Source organism: Orbicella franksi, chromosome 10, assembly GCF_964199315.1.
Source record: "Orbicella franksi chromosome 10, jaOrbFran1.1, whole genome shotgun sequence".
Classification (NCBI taxonomy): Eukaryota; Metazoa; Cnidaria; class Anthozoa; order Scleractinia; family Merulinidae; genus Orbicella; species Orbicella franksi.
In genome coordinates, this window is record NC_138154.1 from 5,944,928 (window position 1) to 5,960,287 (window position 15,360).

Sequence of the window (15,360 nt, forward strand, 5' to 3'; positions counted from 1 at the left end):
TATAAGCACTCTCGTGCACCAACCCAGCTTGCCATATAACTTTCCACTGCACCCCAGTATGTCCATATATTGATAAATACAGTCATTTGCAAAAAGAGTGCTCTGGTAAGTTAGTGTCTTGTGTGGGAATGGACCTCAGGTCTCATTTCCTATCAGGCAACAACAGGATTAGCACACTCAGCCACCAAAACTGCAAAACAAAAGGAGCGCCACAGCTCACTGGTGCAGCGTATGTCCTAACTTTCTATATATATCTCTCAGAGCAACTTTTTTGCAAATGACTATTTATATTTTTGTACAAGATTTCAAAAAAACATTTTACCTTCAAAACATTGCTTGCCTGAGTTTTGTGTTTGGCCCTACTGTGAGCTACAGCACTCCAAAGGATGTCTTCATTGGTCAAGCAGTTTGGTCTTTCACGGGTTTCACATTCAACTCCAGGAAATCCTTTAGTTCTTCACAGTTCATGGCCTTCTAGCAAGAACCGCCTGTTTTCCAGATAGACAACCTTGTCAAGTGAGGTTACATGTTTCCCTAATAAGGAAACTATTAAATGTAATAATGTAGCATGTAGGTCTAACTTCACTGTGAATGTAAATTGAAACAACATACATGTAACAATGGAAAAATGAAACTATCCAGGGCTTGGAAATTGAGAATAACACATGCAAAGTTTAACACCTAGTATCAAAATTTTAGGTGCTGTCACCTAAAAAAACAATTGAAGGCATCACCAGAAAGCTAGAATTTTCAAGAAATAGACATAACTTTACACCTAAGTGAAAGATAGTGTGCATTGCAATCAAACTGCTTTAAAATTATGGTAAACAAACTATACATGGATATAAAAATGGACCATATTGTAAGTACAAGTTGTACATGTACCTCTTTTTTCACACCACATGCATCCCTGAAGGGCATTAGGCCCAGGAGCACTAAGAATGTTCATAAGTCCAGGGTAGTCCAGTACACAGTTAAAAATGTCAATCTTGAAGGTAAATTCAGCTGTCCGATAACAATCATAGAATGTTGCTTCTGACAAGTCCAGCAGTTCATCCACAACAATCTCTAGGTAAGGATCTAGTGATTTGGATTCCTTACCCTCTACTTGTGCAGGTACAATTCCAACCAACATTATGTTCTGGTAGGTGTGTCTGACCTGGGAGGTTTAAGACACTGAACATTATTGGCCACATAGAATAATTTACTTTGTTTGAGTTGAAAGGGTTGACCCCATCAGTACAAAGTTGTAACAAAATCCCTCTCGGGTCTCCTTTGGAAAAACCATCTTCCGTAAAAGCCTTCTTCCATAAAGGAGAATCATGCACATTGTACATTGTGATATCAGGATCATTAGTAAAGATTGCATGGGCCTGAAGACATTGGGAGATGCTGCTTATGGCAAACATTCTCTTCAAACGAGGCCTAAGTCGATAATCGCTAAATGTCCATTTAGCAATTCTGCTAGTATTAAATCGGTTTTCTCCACAAATTGGGCATTCTTTTAACTTAGAGTGATCATACTGGCTTGTTTTCCTGAACACCACACATTCATTGATGCAAAAATCATATGAAATGTATGGCAAGAGGAATGGCTTAATCAGCTTAAATGCCTCATCATAGCATGATGGCAAGTTGTTAGGAGATGGAAGAATAAATTTCTGGTGCAACTGCACAGCTCAGTAATGGAGGTCTTGCTTGCACTGGGATGCTGAGAAAACCATGCCAAGTATCCTGCTAAAGCCTGAAGGACGGTCACAGAATTTTCATAGAGAGGTAACTTTGCAAAGTCACTGTTATACACATTTCCTTCACGATCATTTTCTGATTCCATATCTGTCAAACTACTGTCATCTGAATCACTGTAGACTAACTGAACATCTGAATCCTCTGACTCGTCGATTTCATCACTCGATGGATCATCCTGTTCAACAACTGCATCATCTTCACAAATGTTGTCTGCTTAGCTGATCACCCTCTCTGGCATTCTCTTCACCTCAACTGTTCCAGCTGTCTGTTTCAGAAGAACTTTCATCATGGTCACTATCTGTTGTGAGTTCATCACTCATTTCATGGTCCACATTATGAGCAGAGGGTTCATATTTTCCAAACACCTTCAAATGCTGTCGAATTATGAACTCTGAACAAAACTTGCTTTCATCGAGCTGGCGAGAATTACAAGGAAACAGCCTCTTACTATTAGATCTTTGCTTTCTTTTAGTTAAGCGATTTTTTTTTCAGTACATGCTGTATGGAAAACGGCATTATAAATACTCGTTTGGAAAGGACGCTACATCATGTATCGGCTTTCCAACCGCTTCCCTTAGATGACGAGTTGTGTGTCAGCGGATTGGATGACATTTCAGTACTCACCAGCACCCCTCAGTAAGATCAAAATTGTGCGAGGAGAACTGGGACCAAGGCAGAATGGAAAACATGCATGTAACAGCTAAAGGGACATGAATGCTTCTAACAGAGTGCAATGTCAAAGTGGAAAATGCACTTTTCAACTGGAAACTGAGAATTTTTGTCACTCTGAAAACTGTTCCCGGCCTTGTCCAATAAGGGAGCCTGAATTACAATCATTCTTAAATGAGAAACAGTTCTCAGTATCCACCAACTTGAGTACGGAATATCGCACAGCCCTGGGACTTTGGCATTAATTACTTTTCTACAATATCTCTATTTCTTGAGTTTATCTATTGAATAGTTTATGGATTTATTTTTCTCTTGCATGATGTGCAGGCATCTGAAGACCAAGAATATAAACTAAGCTTTTGTTAAAATTAATTTTTCGTATTTTTCTTCTTTCTTGGTGGTGGGTCCACAGGAAGGTTTTCTTTTCCAAGGGAAACAGTCCTAGCTTGGGGTCCACCAGTCTGTTTAACCTACGAAAAATAGAGATTATTGATCAACACTGAAATAATTGTTAACTTAAATAACTTAAACAAAAGTAGTCAATCCTCAGTACCCCTCCAATTTAATGTAGGATAGCCAACAGCTTAAGGTAAGCCGTCAGTCCGGGAAAAATTATCTCCCTGCACTATCCATCAGAGTTTGGACAACATAGCATGCTTGCATTTCTCGAATATATCTCACTGGGTGGTGCTCCTTGTTTAATTGCAGAAGTATAGCTGCTTCAGCCCTCAAGATCTCATCATCTTCGTTGACATCCTGGTCTGAGGGCCAAGATTTGAAGGAAAGGGCGCTGATGTCACAGGATTCCCCGGCTTTCAGGTATTCTTCCTCTGTCATCTCCTCCCACATTTCCCTCTACACTCTTTTTTTGGTGGTAAAGGATGTCCACCATTCGAAGTCAGCCCCAGTTAAACGAGACTTGAGGTGATCCGATGCCTTTCCATGGCCTCGAGCGTCACATTTTTGATGTCCTCTGGCCTGAGCAAGGAAGGATATCCAGGAGGTATATCTTTCATTACAACAAATGGTCCCTCCTTGGGTAACCATTCCTTGCACTTCCCACCAGCCAGAAGACGGTACACCATTTCCACTTCACCTTTTCCATTTTTTGTGAAACCAAAAATGTGAGGGGTGCCATGATGTTGAAAAGTTGTGATGTATGGGCATATCCAGGACTTCATGTCATAAATGTTGTCCATGTACACCGTGGATGGATTCGGGGTGTAACTGGGCGTTATCAGGTCTCGTAGGGCTTTTAGTGTGGTCGCATCTGCTTTTTTTAATGCTTCCGAAATTCTCCTGAACATCTGTTGAACAATAGATATGATGTGATAGCTCAAAGTCGACAATATAGCTCTACCGTAAACCAAGACTACAGTTTTGTTCATGATTAACACATACAGCATAAATATGAAGGTAAACACAGTCCCGTTAAACACTTCTGCAGTAACTGGTACTAGTTCATAAGAAACCGAACCGAAAACTACATGTAACAAACAGGTCACTTACTTGGTCTACATCCTCGTGAGTGTGACCGACAAGGAGGTAAGATAGTTTTACCTGTTAGCGGACAAAAATAACAGATAGTTAAAGAAGTTGCCAACGTTTTTTTACCCTGTATCCTGGTATCAGCCAAAACTGTCCATTGAAGGTTTCAGAGGCTGAAAAAGCAAGGTATGTAAGCAGATTGAAAACAACCCAGGTCAGAAAACTGCAGCCTCATCACCTGCAAGTGGAGCAGAATAACTTAATCAAACATGAACTACTTTGGTAAACAGACTTCCAAACGCAATCAAAGTTACCTTATTTTAAATGAAATGGGGAAATGCAGTAATATAAGGAAGAAGTTTGAATTCATCTTTCAAGCTATCTTGATTTGACAAAATCCATCAGTAAACAGTTGCAAGAAACCTTAATCCTTTTCGCTTCAAATTTTTATCAAAGCGTTCACTGGCACTTAAAAATTTGCACTTCATTTGAGGATTTCATAGGCGTTAGACTAAGGAATGTCGGGCTTCTGAAGATACATTTTCTCACCTTTTTAAAAACCCTTGCCATGACTAAGAAGGTACAGAATCCCAGAATATATATTTTTGCAGTCTCGGAAGTAATTATCCATCTGCCAATACAACACCACCACAAGACTCCCAACCTCCGAGAAAGAAATGTGAAAAATGGATCATGTCAAGGTCCTTCAGTTTTAATTTCTGCATTTATACTTGTTGAGAAATAACATGATCCACTCACAAATAATGATTTAACATACCTGATCAACGATAACCTTAAGCACAGTCAACAGGACATTTATGGTAGGATTGGCTTCAGCAGGCCATCTCAGTAAATCAATGAAAGTCCAAGCCAAATTATGTCCGTGAGACAAAACACTGGTTACATGGGTTGTCATAAATTCAGCGTGTTCTCCTTCCAGCTGTTGACGTGAGACAGAGTTTGTTACTTACCATCATAAAGAATATTCTTAACCATTTATTTACACTACAAAACATAATATCACTCTGCCTGGTACTTTCAAAGTACTAATGACCCTGGTCCCTAATTATGTGAACCAATGGCCTTTTGGCATTCGTTCTTCTTCAGATATCTTCAAAGACAGTGTTGAAACAAACTTATCTTGGATTTCACCTTGAAATGTGGGATGTTAGTTTTTGATTAATCCATCCCGTCAGTGATAACAGACATGTATATGTCAGACATCTTTCTTGCTTTGTTTTGGTGTTTATAATACTTCTGTCTTCCCGTCTATCATAAAATGTAAAGCAAATACCGTATTTATTGGCCTATAAGCCGAGCGATTTTTGCAAAAAATTTTACTCAGTTTTGGGAATTTTTTTCCGAAAAGCGGGGTTTGGCTTATAGCCGAGAGTTTTGAATAATTTTTTTCTTGGAAGTGTCATCAACAAAGTGAAAAGCATCATAGACACTTCTGATTCGGCTTATAGCCAAGTCAGTTTCATGAAATTATAGTAAAACACAACAAAAACAAGTCGTAAAATGTTGGTCATTGAACTTTTATATAATTGGTGGCTCCTAAAGGAACCGTTTGTGTGTGATAGTTATTAGCTTTTAACTAAAAGTTTACTTGCCATCAGTCTCGTCTTTGCTGTCCATTTTGAACTCATCCTCCATTTCTTCATCATCATCGAGTTCCTGTGAGTCCTTGGAGTAGATTGTGTCGTCTTCCGTTCCGTCCATGGCATTGAAAATTCCACAGCTCTTAAAAGACTTCTTTACCATCTCCTCTGGAATCTCTTGCCATGCTTCTTTAATCCATTGAAGGACAAGATTTCTAGTTGGCGCCTTCTTCTTTCCTGCCGGGGTGAACTGAAATGGCCCAGTGATCATCCACGCCAAGTACTTTTTCCGGAGGTGATCTTTAAATGGCTTATTCAAGCATTTATCCAAGGGCTGCAAAATGGGGGTTAGACCTCCAGGGATGACTGTTACGTCGATGTTGAACCGTTGAGATCGCTTTTGACGGCATCGGTTAGGTGAGCTCTGAACGAATCCCACACTAGCAGTGACGGTTCGTTGCGAGGGTTCCTCAGCAAACACTGGCGAATCCAGTACTGAAAACCTGGCTCATCCATCCATCCTTTTTTGTCAAAGGAAACATGGAGAGAATCAGGAATGACGAGGTCTTGTGGAGTCCGGACGCCTTTAAAAATGACCTTGGGAGGAAGTTTGGCCCCATCTGCAGCGATGCCAAGAGTTACGGTGAAGCTTTGCTTCTCTGCTCCGCAAGATTTAACAGGCACAGTTCTACTACCACTGAACTCTAGCGTTCAGCTTGAAGGAAGTTCAAAACACATTGGCGTCTCATCCATGTTGTAAATTCGGGACAGGGGATAAGCTGTTCATCGTCTGGCTGCGATGATAAACCAGTGGAACTGGACAATTTTCTCTTCTAGGTCTTCAGGTAGTCGCTGGGCGAGTGTTGTTTTTGTTTGAAGGCTTACTGAGTGGCATCGTTTCCAGTTCTGGTACCAGCCAAGGGAAGCTTTAAACGGAGGATCGGTGGACAGTTCTTTTGCCTTCAGGCGCAGCATTAGTCCACTCACGGCAATACCTGTGAAAAATAAAACCGTCCAGGATTAATAAACATTCAAGCGAACGAAGTGATCAAGCAAAGTGTTCTGTTCACTTTGCGTTGACAGGCATTGTTAATTTGTTATGACGATTTCTAAATCTGGCCAATCACAAGCGTTGGTTCCCACAGGTCGACAAACAAACTCACGTGCACTCGCTCGTGTGAAGAGATCGAGGGAAAACTTTTTGATCGATTTCGATCATAAAAAATCAATTGAATCTACATGAAATGTTTATCCGATTTGACATGAAACAATGAGTACTCACCTTGCTCTCTTTGGTCTGAAAACCATTCCAACATCTGCTGGTCTAGCTCTGGATACGTTGTTCGTTTCGCAGACATCTTCAGCTCGCCGTTGAAAAGCTTCGCCTGGTCTCTTCTCCGTCGACGAACCATCGACTCGCTAATCCCGTAATCTCGGGCGATCTCTGAGTTGTTTTCAACAGCCTCAGCTTCAGCAACAACTTTGAGCTTAAAAGCCATGTTGTAAGAAGTACGGCGAACTTTTGGCATGATGAATACGATCATGGACGATATGTAAACTGATAATTTTGGTAAGCGTTTGTTTGAGACTTAGTCTGAATGGTGGAATTCATTATGTTCAGCTGTACTTATAGACTAGTTAGGATCAATTGATATTCACATTCTCACTAATTCGCTAACTGCTTACAATAAACTTTTGAATATTCATTTGGTTGTGTTTATTCGTTCAACAATCAACATATGTTTCCTCAGAGGGACGTTTCAAAGGTAAAATTTTTCTGCGAAACTTTGGTCTCGGCTTATAGCTGAGAGTTTTCCAATTTTTTTTGACAAGCTTAAGCCCATCGTCAGTTCTCTCAAGTTTGGGGTCTTGGCTTATAGCCGGGATCAACTTATAGGCGAATAAATACGGTAATTAGTTTTTGAGATATCATAGTTTAATTTGTGCTAAGTGGGTGTAAAGCTGAAATGTTCTTCTTAAATGAAGAAAGTTAATGACTTCATGAAAGATGACTATTGTTATTATCATTATTATTATCATTATCATTACCATTGTCATCATCATCATTATTACTTGAATACCACACCTCCATAATTACAATAAACCTAGCCGGCACTTTTTTGGCGTCTCCTTAATGGAAAAGGCCAAACCGAGCCACAATTCTTCAGTGTCTCACCGCAGAAGACAGAAGTGTAAATTTTGTACATTCCGAGATCAATGTATCTTTGATGAGAAAAATCTATGTGAATTCATTCAAAAACATGTGTTACAAACAGAAAAGGCATCATGGTTCGCAATCAATGGTCAAACAGTAAACCGCGTGTCGTATTGAGTCTGTCACTTACGCTTGCTGTTGGAGATGAATGGCTTTTTTCTCTATCCATGTCACCCTACGGGCCTTTCCTTTCAGCTTGTGGATGTGCTCCTTTATCATGGTGCATACACCACACTTCGTGAAACAATTTACCTGAAGTCAGGAAAACACATGTGACACTGAACCTCTCATTTATTTCTTGTGGCTTAGGCAGTTCCTAACTGATTTCATGTATTAATACCTTTCCTGTTATATTTGCAATTGAAAAAGACAATGAACAATGAACAGGGGTACTTGATTATCCTTGATAGCCAAGGTCCATAATCATCTTGTACGATGGGTTGATAGAGTATTGGACGGCAATGACTCTCGGCCTCTTCTGTGCGTTCTATACGAAGACCATCCCTGTTAGCTACTGGCAGCAGAGACGGTGGTGATGATCGAGAAGATGGAGACGTAAAAATGCCCCTGCTTCTTTCAATGGGATCTGAACCAACTGTGTTTTCGGTGATCATGAGGAGTGTTCCGTTTGTCCCACAGCAGAGGTTTTATATCTCTGCCAAACAAAGAGATTTACTTCGACAAGAAGATCAATATGATGGCGTATATCAGGTATATACACTTTTTAAGTCTTTTGCATGAGTGTGATAACTCATTCTATTTTACATTTTATTTTTCATAAGTACACCTGCCATAGAAAGATAGATATTCTACAGCTCAGGGGAGGTTGCAGCAGTTGCAGAAGTGTAAGTTAAGACAGTCGTCGTGTTACAGAAGTTACGTTGACAAGAAAAATGAAGTTGATAAGTAAGCCCAGTGATGCCCACTTTGAAAATGTGAACATAGCAATGGACTGTACTTATTCTAGTTTTATTTGTGAAAACCAACCGGAATTGAAGCAAATAATGAATTAATTGTCAGCGGTAAAATCTGACTGTTTACACTGTATCTATTGTGGGAGGTGTGGTGGCCTCATGGTTAATGCGCTCGTCTCCGGATTGAGCGGTCCGGGTTCGAGCTCTGGCCAGGGACTTTGTGTTGTGTTCTTGGGCAAGACACTACTCTCACAGTGCCTCTCTCCACCCAGGTGTATAAATGGGTACTGGCGAACTTAATGCTGGGAGTAACCCTGCGATGGACTAGCATCCCATCCAGGGGGGAGTAGAAATACTCCTAGTCGCTTCATGCTACAGAAACTGGGATAAGCTCCAGCCTGATGGGCCACTTGGCTCGTATGCAGATTTTACCTTTTTTATTATCTTTGACCTAGTGGATTGAGGTCACTTGCAACTGACATAGACTGAGAAATACATCCGATCTGTACGCCTCAAATTTTGTTTCTTCAGGTTTCTTGTAGCACACTTTATTAACCTGGAAATTTAACGCGTGACAACTTCAACTGAATCGCTAATATCATTACAATTGCTCACAACAGGGATCAGAAGACAACAAGGATGGAGGCAAATCAGAGAAGTCATATGAGAGAGCTCTGACTCTGAAAGTATCACCAATGCAGTTAGTAGTCTATGTTCTTCTGAGTGTGATATGAGAAAATAAAAACATTTCTGCAAGGAAAAAACCATCTAAAAGAATTCTGAAGATAACCACATACCTGCCTCTTATTTACCAAGTGAGGCAACCATACCGGTAGTTGCAGTGACGTGAGGTAAAGGGTAAAAAGCTGGGTCCGTGAATTTGGGTTTCTAATTAGCTAACAAGTTAAGACGATGTCTACTATAAAGACTCTTTTATGTCACATTTGAAATTTATTAGCTGAATAATAAGGTGTGTTCCTTTTAAAAATTCTCCCCAGGGTGAAATTTCTTCAGATGAAATCATAGTCGTCAAACCAGCAAAAAGTAGAGAAAAACAAAAAGGACCCCTTCAGGAGAGAAAAACAAAGAAAAGTCAATTTACCAGCAGCTCTTATGTAAATCAACTTCTATCAGGGAAACAAGGTTGCAGTAATAAATATCTAACAACTGTTTCGGCCTGCGAGGAGGTTGAAGAGTGTTTAAATTTATTTTGGGAGAAGACGGAGGAAGAACAGAGGGTGTTGATCCTGGACTACCTCTACTTCAATAAGAATACCAAAGATACTGGAAAGCCGTTCAACGAGTACGAAGTGAATGGGAAAGGTGTTTGTCAAGAAGACTGGAAAAGATGTTATGGTATAAGTAATGGAAGGTGAGATATCTCACAATATAAATTACAGTGTGAACAGCTTGCTAACTCAGCCGACTTTGATGTTGTGTGCTTCAAAGTTTACCTTGCTTTAACTTATAGCCCTTTCCTATCGCACTGTGTTTCAGGTTCTTTAATCTCAAGAAAGACTTTGAAAATGGGTGAATGACAGCAGCAAGTGCACGGCCAGGATGCTATGGAAGATCGAAAGCATTTTTATCTGCCAAAACGTGGTTTGAAAAGTTTGCAAAGACAATGGCTGACAGATGCCCAATGAACAGAAAAAGCACCTACCATCCTGTTTGACCAAAGAAAAAGTGTGTTATTAAAGAAAAGTCTACCGAAACCGCGGTTGTCCACTTGGTTGATCATGTATTAGAACACATGGACAAACAACAGTTGACTGGCGCTGCCTTTATTGACTTAAAAAAGGCTTTTGATCTTGTTGACCACAAATGTCTCCTTCACAAGCTAGAGCACTATGGAGTTAGAGGGCACAGTCTCGGCTGGTTCAGAAACTATCTCACCACCCGCTCGCAGCGAGTTCAATATGGAAAGGAGTTATCATCCAGCCTTCCTCTCGACTTCGGTGTTCCTCAGGGTTACTTGTTGGGGCCTCTATTATTTGTGATACACATAAACGATTTGCCTCAATGTTTACTGCACTCATCGATTAGCATGTATGCGGATGACACTGTTATCTATTATTCTAGATCTGCGGTTAGCAACATCAGGGAAAATTTACAAGAAGACCTCAACCGTGTTGAGCAGTGGTTGGTGAACAGTAAGCTAATACTAAACCAGAGCAAAACCAAAGGGTTACTCTTTGGAACAAGACAACTGCTGCAAACCACCTCAGACTTTGTCCTGCAGATTCAAAGCAAGGACATAGAGAGAGTGACGAAGTTCACTTACCTTGGGACTATGCTCGATGAACAGCTTCACTGGAAAGAGCATATAGACACTACTCGTAAAAAAGTTCATAAGTGTCTAGGACTTCTAGCACGCATACGATCTTGCCTCACTCTTAAAGCAGCGAAGTGTGTCTACAATACCCTTATTGAGCCAATCTTAAGTTATACTGACACTGCTTGGGGTGAACTGTCTGTTGGCTCCAGCAAAAGTCTGCAGCAGTTGCAAAACCGTGCTGCCCGTATCATTCTCAAGCGTGACTCTTCTAGAGATACTTTTAATGTTTTAGGGTGGACTGACTTAGAAATGAACCGTAAAATCCACAAATGTGTTTTAGTTTTTAAATGTTTGCATAACTTAGTTCCTCAGTATTTAAGTAACTATTTCATTAGGAACTACAATGTACATGGTTACAACACTCGAAGGAAGGCTGACCTCCATCTACCCAAACCTAAACTTAGCCTTGGCAAACGTACTTTTAGACTTTCTGGCACAGCCCTTTTTAATTCACTACCTTGTAAAATCCAACAAGCTGTATCACTCTCCTCTTTTAAAAATCTTGTCAAAGCCCATTTTATTTATAGCACCTAATTTATGATATCTATTTTTTTCCTACCAGTTCATGCTTGTAATCCGTTTCAATTTTTTAAACTCTTTTTATATAACTATTTTAACTACTAGACGTTAGTTTTTTTTTTTAACTCTATTTTTATAACTATTTTATACTATTAGACGTTTTATATTTTTAGAAATTGTATTTAGCAGGGCCCCTCTGGATACCAGCCACTGTGCTGAATGGGCCACCCTGCATAAATAAAGTTTTACCTACCTACCTACCAGGATGTATGAGGAAGAAATGAAGAAGCATCGCAAGGATGGTAAACCTGTAGGGTACAGCCAGTTCCGCAACATGTGGAAGGCCAATTTTCAAGATGTTATAATACCAAAGGTATGCTTCAGTTGATATTAATGGACCATAAAAAGGATTAGCAACAAACAATAGGCTACGCTGTGATTAAGGTACATAACTCTTTTAGCAGCTGTTCGATTTCCGCCAGGTTACAGCTTCTTTCGGCGCTTGGTGAGTCCAGCGCCAGATTTCTGGGAATCAACCAGTTTCAATACTGTGACTATGGAAAACGTCCTTAAATAAACAGTTCTAATTTAACTAAGATCCTTTGTTCAATGAGTTTTTAAAATACTCAGTAGCTGTTTTAATGACAGGAAAATACAGCTCTCTGATAATTTACATTCTTCACACTGTGGGAAACCCCAGAGATCATTTTCAGCCAAACTTAGCTTTCTTTATCAAGTCAATAACTAGGTTTTATCGTGTAGCTGGTTTTTGTTTTCAAGCAATCAGCACAGAATGTGCATTGTAATGCAACTTAACAGGTAAAGGTCTGTAACAAAATGGAACACGATGCAAGGCGCTGGCATGACTTTATTTTACAACTGCTCGTTTGAGGGTGCAATCCATCAATCTATTATTGATGGTAAAATAATCTCATTTATCCAGTTGAGTGATTCTGACAAACAGGTCCATGTAGGCAGTTGCGTGATACCCAAAACTAAGTCCACAAACACATTTGTGCAAGGCCGAAAAATACGATTTCTAAAGCGCATACTAGCATGACGAGGTGATCGTATGCGCTTCACACAAGAATATTCTACAATTCTAAAAATTAGGATCGAATGAAAATAATATGATGATTACAGTAACATGGTCTAATCAGATCAAATGTTCGAAAAGCTAAGCTAAAAAAGTGAATCCACATAAAACTGATACAGTAAAATTATCTACATTCACAACTGCGACAAATGAAATGACATTAGATTTCATTCCCGTGATTCTGTGCCCCAGATTCTGTGCCGGCCATGTTTTTAAACGGAAGCGGAAGAACCCCAGGAACTCAGATTGTGTATGTGGAAAAAATTATCATTTGCTACACTTTGCAGCTCAAGAATCAAGCAATTTTCAGAGAGCACCAGTTGAAGCTTCACACACATCATTTACATCTTACTAGGGGAACCGTTATCCACGAAATTAACCACAATCAAATAAACCATTGAGATTAGTTTGTTCCAAAACAGTTTTCTGCCTTTACGTGTTTCACATATCGTCCTGTTTCCAGTGGTGCAATTCTCTTCCATCATCGTAGTGGAGATCAGTTCCTTTGTTTATCTCAACATAAATAATCATAAACTTCAGACAACCAGACTAGCAGCATTTGAGAGCAGCAAACTGCAAGAAAAGCAAAATCGAAGCTCGTCTGAAACTACATCAAAAGATGGAAGATGGAAGGCAAGCAACAGCATCATTTATTTTTTGTGAAGGTGAATCCTTCTATGCTCGTGGCATTAGATTATAACTATTGTTACATTAATCTTTGCATGAATCAGGAGTGATAAACACAACTTCTCAAACTCATTAATAATCCATAAGGTCAACTACCAACCACAAGATGTATACCACATCATGTGCATGTGTTTGGATACCCAATGAAAAACGGTATACCACTCTCCAGTGAGAGTGGTGTATACCACTAAAATATGCACAATGACAACTTGCACAAAATCAATGAATATTTATTACTCAGAAGTAAGCTTTGTTTTCAAAGTCACACCCATTTGCGTTGCTTCTTTCATTTCTGCATCCAAAACATGCCGAAATGTCAAACCTAAGAAAGCGAAAGAAAAAAAGTAGTATTAAAAACAATGCACACAAGTAGTTTACGCAAACCAAATTTTATCCCCAAAAAATGTAACTTACCTTCGGTCGGACATGTCCAAAGGGTTCAATGCAGCACTTCCATTTACATCAGAAAGGTGGCGCTTCAGTCTGCAAATAATCGAGTACAACTATCGGGAAGGATAATGTTCCCCAGAAGAATTGTTTACTTCTTGAACAAACTTCGACAGCTGGTAGTCGAGACTACATACAGGCATATCTGTAATGGCCGTTTCCAAAGTTTTTCCAAAGTTTCGTGGTAAAAAGACCGCCGGGTTCCAAAGTACAGGACTTCACTAATTGATGCGGTTTCCATTCCTCGAAAACCTTACACGACCATTTGGCTTTATAAGCTGTTGATTTCGGTACTGCATTATCAACACTTTTCTTCTCATCCTCCACACTTTTCGGCTACCGAAATCTCTCGAACGACTTTCTTGCGATTTACATCCTGACTGAACAACAACTTGTAAATGGTGGCAACCCCAGCAACTTTCACATCTCAGAATAAATTAAATCGCACCATAAATGCAAATTAATTATGCCGGTAAAAAATATCATTGATATTGAAATTATCGAGGAAGGAATGTTAGACAGCAAACAATTCTAATTGGAAGTCTTTGTTTATTTCTTTAAGAGTGATCATGATAAGTTATTTCCAAAACTTGTGCTTCGTGTTTCATCGGGGTATCCAAACACCTCGAAACAATAAAAGCACGAGGCCGTAGGCCGAGTGCTTTCATTTGTTTCTCGGTATTTGGATACCCTGATAAAACACTCGCTCTCGTTTTGGAAATAGTACATAAAGAATTAATCTAAGCTACTTGTTACAGTATCCAAATGGAGAAGTTTGTTGTGGTAGTATGGTACGGGTAGAGCTTTTAGATTTCTCTGTTTTTTTTTAAGATCTTCATAAATATGAACATATAGCAACCCTCAGCAACCGTAATTTCAGCAAGTTTAAGGAAATTGCAGCCAATGCAAACCGCTGCACGCGATCTGGTTCAGTAACACAGTACGTGTTTAAGTGTATCCAGAAGAGAATGACTGAGGATGAAGAGTGTGGCAAATTATGCCAAATTCTGGACGGCAATGCCACTACTGTCACCCATTTGAACAAGGCACCCACAACTGTGAGTAGGTCTAACATTAAAGGCAAAAATTTACTGTAGAAATACGATTGTCAAGCATTGTTTAATGATTTCTGTCACTGTCCTCCTTTATTGACAGCGAGGACCACAGACAGGTGAGTTTGATGCTGAGTTCAAACATACTAGTTCCGAAATGGATAATGTAGGAATATATTGCACATAGTTTGTCTAACACTTCAGGGCTGGCCCTTGCCTAGACTTTGCTAACCATTTGTTGGGTAATCTGCACTAACAGGGGCGCATCTAGGAATTTTAGAAACAGCATGCCATAGCGGTTGTGGCGAGGGTGTAACCTAATGTGATAAACCCTAAAAACGAAGGAGCATTCTATTAACTGGAGAATTGACTCTGTTCTCCCAAAGAGGATGCTGCAATGGAAAAAGACTTTTTGACCCCATTCTTAGTTTCTATATAGTTATAGGGGAGAGCAGTAAAAATTGTTAAATAGTGTTCTCTTTTCTCACGTGGTTATGTCACCAGTCCTGCTATCTCTTCATGGAATCATGTCGTTATTCTCCTGATGGCTATTTTAAACTTCCCATTGATATGACAAATAAACTT

The 15,360-nt window shown here is 39.7% G+C and overlaps 1 protein-coding gene and 1 long non-coding RNA gene across 2 annotated transcripts in view; one reads left to right on the forward strand and one right to left on the reverse strand.

Annotated features, from left to right (window-relative positions):
* The window catches only part of LOC145501088 (uncharacterized), a 461,598-nt gene that overhangs the window by 340,234 nt on the left and 106,004 nt on the right, over window positions 1-15,360 (forward strand). The gene's annotated exons all lie outside the window — the stretch shown is intronic.
* Window positions 420-1,135, reverse strand: LOC145500252 (uncharacterized). The gene is made up of 2 exons (XR_014051031.1): window positions 886-1,135; window positions 420-488 (listed from the first exon to the last, which is right to left on the reverse strand). It is a non-coding gene; the product is annotated as an uncharacterized LOC145500252 (long non-coding RNA).